This window comes from Capsicum annuum, unplaced genomic scaffold, assembly GCF_002878395.1.
Source record: "Capsicum annuum cultivar UCD-10X-F1 unplaced genomic scaffold, UCD10Xv1.1 ctg83355, whole genome shotgun sequence".
NCBI classification, from domain to species: Eukaryota; Viridiplantae; Streptophyta; class Magnoliopsida; order Solanales; family Solanaceae; genus Capsicum; species Capsicum annuum.
This window is the reverse complement of record NW_025894220.1, coordinates 305,358-314,840: the sequence shown is the minus strand read 5'-3', so window position 1 is coordinate 314,840 and position 9,483 is coordinate 305,358. Positions and strand designations below refer to the sequence as shown.

General features: G+C 32.5%; 1 pseudogene; it reads left to right on the top strand.

The window, feature by feature from the left end:
• The first annotated feature begins 346 nt into the window (after nt 1–346).
• On the top strand, nt 347–3,005 carry LOC124895627 (annotated as a pseudogene).
• The last annotated feature ends 6,478 nt before the right edge of the window (nt 3,006–9,483 follow it).

Sequence of the window (9,483 nt, the reverse complement as noted above, 5' to 3'; positions counted from 1 at the left end):
TGTTCTTCGTAGGAATTTCCTTGCTGCTTTTCAAGAATCTTGGGCCATGAAGCTTTTGGGTAAATTTTACTCCTTCCCTCATATTTTTTATGACTTATATTTGACTGAACACACATAATTTAAGAAACAAGAAATGACTTTTGGCACGTATCAAAAGTACCCTTAAAGCATTGATATGTGCATGTGCACGAGCAAATACATATGACATTCTGATTATACTGTATTTAAGGGTTGTGGAGAGTGTTGGAAAAGATGTTGATTAGTTAAAAGGGTTGTGGAGAGTGTTGGAAAAGATGTTGATTAGTTAAAAGGAGATTCAGTTGTACCGATATTTTTGACGGACTGTATGGACTGTGTAGATTGTAAATCAAAGAAAAGCAACCTTTGTTCCAAATTCCCATTTCGAATCTCTCCGTTGTTGCATAGAGATGACATGAGCAGATTCACTACTGATGGTGAAACTTTACACCATTTCTGCTATATTTCAAGTGGGGGTATGCAAAAATTGAACCAATAATAAAAATGTTATTGGTTAATTGTTATTGGGTTAACGAATGTTTTATTAAAAAAAAAAAAATTTATTGGGTTATTGATTCGGTTCAGTTTTTTCTTATCAGATTATTGGATAAATCGATAACTCAATAAGAATATTTCAAATTATATTTTCTCTCTCTCTATATATATATAACCTACTCTATATTTCTCTTTCATTTTTATAAACCTATTCAATTTCCCGAAAACCTATTCAAGCTTATAGATTTTTATAAAATAAAACACATCATGTAGAATTTTTGCTGCAACTAAGATTTCGTTTCTTTTCTTGTTAGTTGCTACTATTTATATTTTATGCATATTTTCTTAGCGGTTAGACCAAATACCGAACCGTCAAGGACTAAAAACTGATAAACCAAAAACCAATAAAAAAATATGTTATTGGTATAACATATTTAAAAATTGATAACCGATAAACCAAATCAATAATACATAAAACCAAACCGAGGTGCTGACTATTGCTTTGAATGTGTTGGTCTGGCAACATTTATGCAGAAATCATATGCCTGCTGCCGAAAGGCTTCTCCACATAACCGTGTATTAATCAACAATATAAACAACAACAACAAATCTAGTGTATTTCCACACAGGGGTAAGATGTACGCAGTGCATACCACTACCCCGGAGAAGTAGCAAGGCAAATGAGCAAAATTTAACATGCCTATTGTCAATTAAAGGAGGTGTTTGTGCAAAAGAGGGAAAGTAAAAGAACCACAAACTTCGGGTTACTTTCCAAAAGAAATCAAAGAAACATCACTTCAGCGGAAACACCGACAGAAGGGACACTTCGGCAAAAGTTATAACTAAACCATTTAATTCTTAAGTGGTCAAAAGGAACATTTAACACTAAACCATTTAATTTTAATTCTGAGGTTCTTTCTCCATCTCTCTTTCTTTTAAGGTGCACCATCTTTGTTCTTTCTTTTTTGGGGGCAGGGAGGGAGGATGAGGGGGGTAGTTGCTACTCTTTGCCAGTAAAAAGGAACATGAATCCTGGTACAAACTTTACAAACATAAATTACTATGATAACCTTATGTGTTAACCTAAAAGCATGATATTAACCAGCCATCAACTTGTTTCCCTTTGAAATTTCATATTAGCATATTATCAAAAAAATTCAAAGACCGTTTTGCATGAACTACTCTGGAGCTACAAATATGACTTACACGTCAACTGTTTGTCCTCCTTGATATCATCGGTTGCAGGTGCAACAAAAGAATTTGCAAGTGCATCATTGATGATCAATGTCCAAGGTTGTTTCCAGCTCAAAAGCTGTGGACTGTTTACAATGCAAAACAAAAAAAATATTAAATAAATAAATAAATTTTGGAATGGAGTTATAGAGGAAAGTTAAAAGGAGTCTCTATTCGAACATACGGATTGTATCTTTACATCTCAGTCATGGTACCAAAAATGGTTATAACCACCTAAAGTAGCTCCTCTGAAGAACGCTACGGGTAATTATGGCAAATTGGTAATTATTTTCCATTTAGAACCAGGTGATTCACATCTCATAATCTTGAATAGAAATGACATGCTTAATGGAGAAATCACATATAAACTTAAATGATATCTGATTATAGCAAGTAAGAGGTATAAACTTGAATGATATCTGATTATAGCAAGTAAGAGGTATCTTTCCACATTTACCTTGTCTAGTCTTGCTCGGAAATCCAACCACTTATTCTTCCTGTCTTCCTCAAGACTGTCGCCAAATGTGAATCCTTGTACTCTCTATATTTCCTTTTAAACAAAACAAATTTCCTTTTAACTACTCTATATTTATATTAATTGCTAAGTTGTCTATTGTTTTCCCTTTCTTTCACCACCCTTTGGTTTCTCCAAAACATACTCAATACATAATACCTTTGGCAGTAATATGCAGGGTTGGGGTAAAACAATTGTTTTAAGAGTTGATAATAAGCCAGGGGAGAGCTGAATTTTAGCTCTTTAAAGGTTCTGACGAGTCGGAAAACTCTCACGGGAGCACTCTTTGTGGGTCTCAAACCCAAATCCGATGTTCCTATCGTGGTCAAACGTTATCTTGACAAGGTACTTAATCAATCTGCTTTACAATTTTGTAGCGGATAAAGTTCAGCTACTTTAATGTGGGCAAATATAGTCTTGTGACTTTGCAATTATAGCGGATATATTTCAGTGACCATACAAGAAGTTAACCCTTAGTTCCACATTTATGTGGCTTCTCAGGAATTGCAACTGGACAAGTTTGTCACGCATGAAGTGATATTTGAGGATATCAATAAGGCGTTTGATTTACTACTTCAAGGAAAGAGCCTACGCTGTGTTATTTGGATGGACAAGTGATTCATCTTGCTTCAATCTGTGTCTTGTTTTTAGTTATTGTACTTCAACTCTCAAAAACCATGTTCCTTTCATTTCAGTTCATTTGGTCTCAGAGTTCGAGTCAAACATAGACATTTCACAATAAATGGTTGTGTCCGTGACATATTATTACAGCAACATATTATTGTAGATTTAGCAAATGTTCTCTCAGAAATCACATGAGCCTTTGCTACATGATTTTGATTGACAAGTAGTTTAGCACATTATTATCTCTACATATTGCTAAAAGACTACGCTGTGGGAAATTTGTGTATCGAAGAAACCACATTAGGATCTTTGACCATCATATGAAACAGTAAAAGCACCAGTATAATACAAGTTTGATGATTCTTTTGTTTCCTTTGTTGATCCAAAATGCCATGAGCGATAACTGCCAGGAGTAGCTTCCTCGCTACTTCCCATTCAAGTATAGCATAACCATAACTATTCACATCAGCAGTGTAGCATTCGCAGCAGCACGAGCAATACCAACAATATTTTCTGCTTGCCATTTGAAGAACAAGCACAAATCATATTATATGCAGATATCAAACTTTCTCCTTGAAGCATTTCCACAACAACAAATGTGTTATTTAAAATGTTTTCGGGTACAAGAATCTGTATATACATGCAAGAATAATTTCAACACAAGTTCAAGTCTAAGACTAGAACACTTATGAAGTTTCTTAACACCTTCAACATAAGATTATAAATAATCTATCCAAAAAGTATGTTTACTTTCAGAAATGAGATGAAACAGAATTTTAAGGCCAAGTCCCCCGACTTCACGGAGTGTCCTTAAGGAATAATTCCCCTCACTGTACCCGAGGTTATGGAATCTTCATCCCAGGATAAAATGGCCAAACAAACAAACTGTAGCGGTACCTCAAACAATTAGAATCTCTTTGGACTCACTCAATAATTTGATTGATCACACGAAATATTTTTAAAGACAAGAAGAGTTTGTAAATTCAGAAAAATTTTCGTTCCAAAACCTGTGGATGAAAGTAGGTTTTTATAGCCATCAGGTGACTCTTTTGAAAGGTGGCAATGGATCACTTAAAAGGTGTAACCTTTCTGAAAAATTATGTCTGTTCGTCCAAAGAATGCGTTTTCAGGCATACCATTTCATGAATCAGTGTGTCATTTCGTTGAAGGGTTGCATCGCTTCCGAAGCATCAATTCGCTTCTGCACTGCATTTTGAAACAGTATTTTCGCCTCTGCATGCATGCATATAAATGGAGGATCAAAACACAAAAAAATTTATTGCGTTTTTCCCTTTGGTATTAGATTTCAGTCAAATAAACTTTGTCCAAAAAGATAGATCTCATCGATCGATCATTTGACAGATCTCCGAAGTCGAGCGAGCGACGATGACGACGACGACGCAAGGCACCACCTTTTTCTTGCCTCACTATCCATGTGGAGTAAGTGTTTCTTATTATAAACAGTTCAAAATTCCCTTCTCCCATCAATGTGAGAGAATTAATGAATTTTCCCTTAAAAGAGTACACTTTTCATTTTAGTGTCTCTCTTTCTCTCCACTTTTTTCTCTTCATTTTCCATTCATACTTTTCATACATATTGAACCCAACAAAATGTGCCTTCAGCAAGTAATTAATATGTTATATTTTCATACATAGAACCCAACAAAATGTGCCTTCAAGTAATTAATATGTTATATTTTCACTCCAGATGGTGGCAATTGTTCTGTCTCCCTTTTTAAATTTTCCTAATTTTGGTAACTATATATCTTAAATAAATAAAGTAGCTACAGCTAGCCGTTGTCATGCCTCCTTCCAGCGTGCTTGCTCCGTAATTTTATTATATCATCCTTAATTAATGTATTAAAAAATTAATAATATTTAATAAAAAAATAAAATATACATCTATGACATGTCCGCTTCAGCTATTTCAATCGTAATTTTACTATATGACCTCTAATTAATTATTATAAGTCATTTGAATATTAAAAAATTAACAATATTTAATAAAAAGGATAAAATGAACGTAAAGTGATAAATCAAATATTGATGTTTTAAATTAATTTGACATCTTATATGAGATCCACTTAATTTTTTTTCACAAGTATTTTTATAGTAATTTTGTTATATCGTTTCTAACTAATTATTATGAGTCATTTAATACATATCTGTTTCGCTACTTCAATGAAGATATTTGATTGACTTTCGAAATTATATCAGTGTCGCTTAAATTGGAATAGAAGAAAAAGTATTATAAATCACAATAATTAAAAACTTAAACTATTTTTAAAATATAATTGACTATCAATGCCACAAAAGTTTAAACAAGGAGAGTATTATAAATTATAATAGCTAAAAACTTAAAATATTAAATTACAATGCCAAAAAAGTATTTTAAATTACAATAGCTAAAAGCTTAAAAAATCTAAAAATATATTAAAAATATAATTGATTGTTTAAAATTTAATGTAATTATTTTATTTTTAGTTTTAACTTATTATATATTTGAAAATTGTGTAAAAATATTATAAATTATAATAATTATTAATTTAAATTATTGGGAGACACATAAAAATTTTGGTTGACTCAAAATTTTATCAGTGCAATATAAATTGAGATATATTATTTACAAATTTTGTGAAAAGTAATATAAATCACAATAATGCAACATTAATTGGGATACATTATTTAAAAATTCATGAAAAATAATATAAATCACAAATAATTATCAATCTAAAATATTTTAAAGATGTATAAAAAATATGTTGCCTTTTCAAATTTTATTCTTGTCATATTAATTGGAATAGAGGGATATTACTTGAAAATTACGTAGAAAGTCGTATAAATCATAATATAATTAACAATCTAAAATATCTAAAACTATATATAATAAATTTGATTGACTTTATCAAATACTTCATTAGTGTTACAAAAATTGGGACAAAAAAAATAACATATATTATTTGAAAATTATATAAAATTACTACAAAATAATAACTAATAACATAAAATATTTAAAAATATATAAAAATATTATTGATTTTTCAAATTTCATCTATACCACAAATTAAAATAAAAAAATAACATATTGGACCCGTATTGACAAAAAATAACAAAAAATATTATTGTTGATGAGTACAAGAGTTATGTGGGAAAACCTTTCTACACCATGCAAATGTTAACATATACATGAAAAATAGTTGATCCAGCATACTTTGTCAATTAAAAGTCGAGAATTAATTATACTTTTCCAACTTTGCCTTGCAGTGAGTATTCTAAAATTAAGACACGTAAATAAATAAAAATTAGAAAATTAACTAGGAATATATTAGTCAAAGTACACTTATTATTATTTTTCTTAAGGGTTGTGCAGAGCTTATCTTGACAACTAAATGGGGATAGAGCGGGGCAAATCAATTAAGGGTGATAAAAAAGTTTCAAAACTAAAAAAAAGTGACACAAATCTTAAATATTCAGTAGAGATGAAAATTTTAAAATTAGTGTTAATGAAACTAATTTTAAAATTCTCAAGTTTTATTATTTACACAAAGATCTCAAATCCATATTTATACAAAGATCCCTACACCATCACCACCACTCCTCCTTCACACCCTTTTTGTTGCCGCCCGCCGCCGCCACCTCCTCTTCAGCGTCACCACCAGCTCCATCACCTTCATTTTTACCATAAATATTACTTTTTTTGTGGGCTCCTTCAATCAGATCTTTTTCAGAAATTAAATAAGTATCGAAGGTGCTGCAGCAACTTCGATAATTGCTGTAACACAACAACTAATAGTAGTTATTACAGCAATTACCGTAGTTGCTAAATTTGCTAAATTATTTCTTCATTCATTTTTAAAAGAAATCAAAAAATTTCTTTTTAAACTTTTCAATTTTTTTTTAAAAAATAGTCCATGAAAATTAAAAAAAGAAGAACAAAATGAAAAGGAAAAGATAAAAAAGAAGAGAATATGAAAGAAGAGGAAAATCTAGAGAGAGGAAAAAAAAATAAGAAGGAGAAGATGGGGAGAAAGAGAAAGAAAAAGAAAGATTGAAAGATAATAAAAAGGGGGAAACTCTAAAATTTGAAATTTGAAGTTGGAGAACTTTTTAAAAAATTAAAAAGTTTTTAAAAATTACACTTTATATTCCAATTAACTTAATCACAATTTAAATAAAGATTTGACCTTATCTGATCAAAATTATCACCATTTTTAATTTAAATACTTTTTTATCACCTCCCACTTAATTTTCTCTTGTTTCAATAGTAATAAATTGATATCATATCACAAAACGCGTCATTTTTTAAACTCTATTTTTTATTAAGGAATTATTCACTAAACTGAGAAAGAGGAATCCAAATTTAATCTTATTTCTTGAAGGTAAATCCTTTATTGTCTTTTATTTATTTCATTCTTATTGTTTTAAGTATACGTTCTACATACTAGGTGCTCAAGCTACGTACGAGTCTTCTTATCACACGCATAAATTAGTAATGCATTTATTAAAACAGTGATAATGTAAAATTACCTCCCCATAGCATACAAACTTTTACTTCGTTTAGTAAACACATTTTAATCATACTAATTTTTAATTCATATATCCAACCAAACATGACACAAGATCAGTCACAAACACACGACAACGAGATGAATACTAAGCTACGGATTCAAATACAAGCCGAGAACAAGTTAACAACAAACAATAATGAAAAGATAGATACTTGACATAAGATTATACAAACAATAAAAACCTACGGGTGTATCAAACCCTAAGACCCCTAAGATTCATATAAACAACACCAAGTTCTTACGTGAACCTCAAGAGAACCGGAATCCTCAAGCAACCCACGTTTCTAAACGAGTAACCAACACAAACGATTCCATGTTTGCCACAAGTGAATCCACACTTGCAAAATACACTCAAAAGTATTTTCTCTGAAAAATCATCTAAGTTGCTGAAAATGAACCTAATAAGAGCTATTTAAAATCTTTGGCTAAACTATTACATAATAAAATGACCAAAAGACCCTTAATGAAGTCCTACACTCCATAGGCGCCTCTTATGCTCCAAAGCAATGACAAAAAGGCCCTTAATGAGGGGCGGCCTTTGAGTGTAATGAAGCTCTTCTTCACACTTCAACACTTGTTCTCTCGGTTAGGTAGCCCCCAAGCTTGAGTTTTTACGTGTTGGCCTCCAATGGTGTCATCGAAAGCTAAGATGGCCATTTGGCTTGTATCAAAACATCCAATAAGAACCTAGTTACAACATCCATTGTTCCCCTGCAAAGGTCTACAAGCAGTCCAAAAAGGTAGTGACCAGCAGAAGATGAGCAAAAAGCAGTGGAAAAGGATCTGTACGACTGAAGCAGAGACAGGTGTTGTTCATCTACATCTGTCCCAGAGAGCAGTCTCTAGAGTCTTTGCAATTGATGTTCGATCATGGAGGAGGGGGGAAATATGTAGCTGGAATGGAAAGAGAAGGGAGCCGGAAGCAAGAAAGTATAAGATGTTTTCCCAAATTATTCACACACATACATCACCTACTTATAGGTTATTCTCCGGCACAAGCTCCTTCCAACTGGAACTCAGCGTTTGGTGTTCCAAGAATACATTTGTAAATGTTTGTTTATGATGATGGTGTCCAGGCTAACAACAGATATGAAGTGACTTTATCCACCAAGGCTAGAATAGGAGGGAAGAAATCACCTAATGTTTTGTCACTGCTGGGATTTGAATGTGAGACCCATCGAGTTCAATCCACTTCATTGACCACTAGGCCACACCCTTGGGAGCAGTGACATAAACATACTTGTTGGTTAAAGCAATCCTGTCGATTGTTTTGTTTAAGATAATCAAACTAGATTCTGTAACCAATTTCATCAACTTTTAACTAATTTAGGTGCCTGCTCGATACATCTGCTTACAGAAGCTCCTCAAAAGAATGGATGGAAAAGTATATGGACAAAAGAAATCAAGACAATTCGTTTGGAATCACCTCACATAACGAACCAGTTGGTTAGATGTTTCCATGTTGTGCACGCGCGCTGTAGATGAGAACATCCATTTATAGAAACCTCGAGTTACAAAGAAAGTAGCCCAAAATCTCAAATCAGGAGATTTTCTACCCAGACAAATTAACTGCATATGAAACTGTCCAAGAATTGATGGAAAAAGTTATCTGATACTTCTGTCGACGAATTGGTGGACAAGGTTACCTGATACTTCTGCCGACGGGAGGAAGTAGGTACTCCGTGAAATTAGTGAAGGTGTGAGCAAGCTGGCCCTGACACCATCTGTTGCTATTTCCTTCATTAGCTTCAAAAAATTTGATCTTTGGTGCTGTGGAGCAGCAGACCGACAAAAAGTCATGTCTGCTATGCATGCAGTGGTCAAGGAACATCACTGGCACTCCAACAGATTTATGCTCCTGCTTGGCTCCTTTTTCTTCTCATGAGTTGGGATGTAAAGAGATTTCACAAACACGTAACTCTATGTGCAACCAGGTATCTCCATATTATATCCAAAATGTGTTTTCTGGTCTTCGCCAATGAAATTCAGAATCAAATTGACATTTCTTATGTTCATGTGGAATCTAAAATA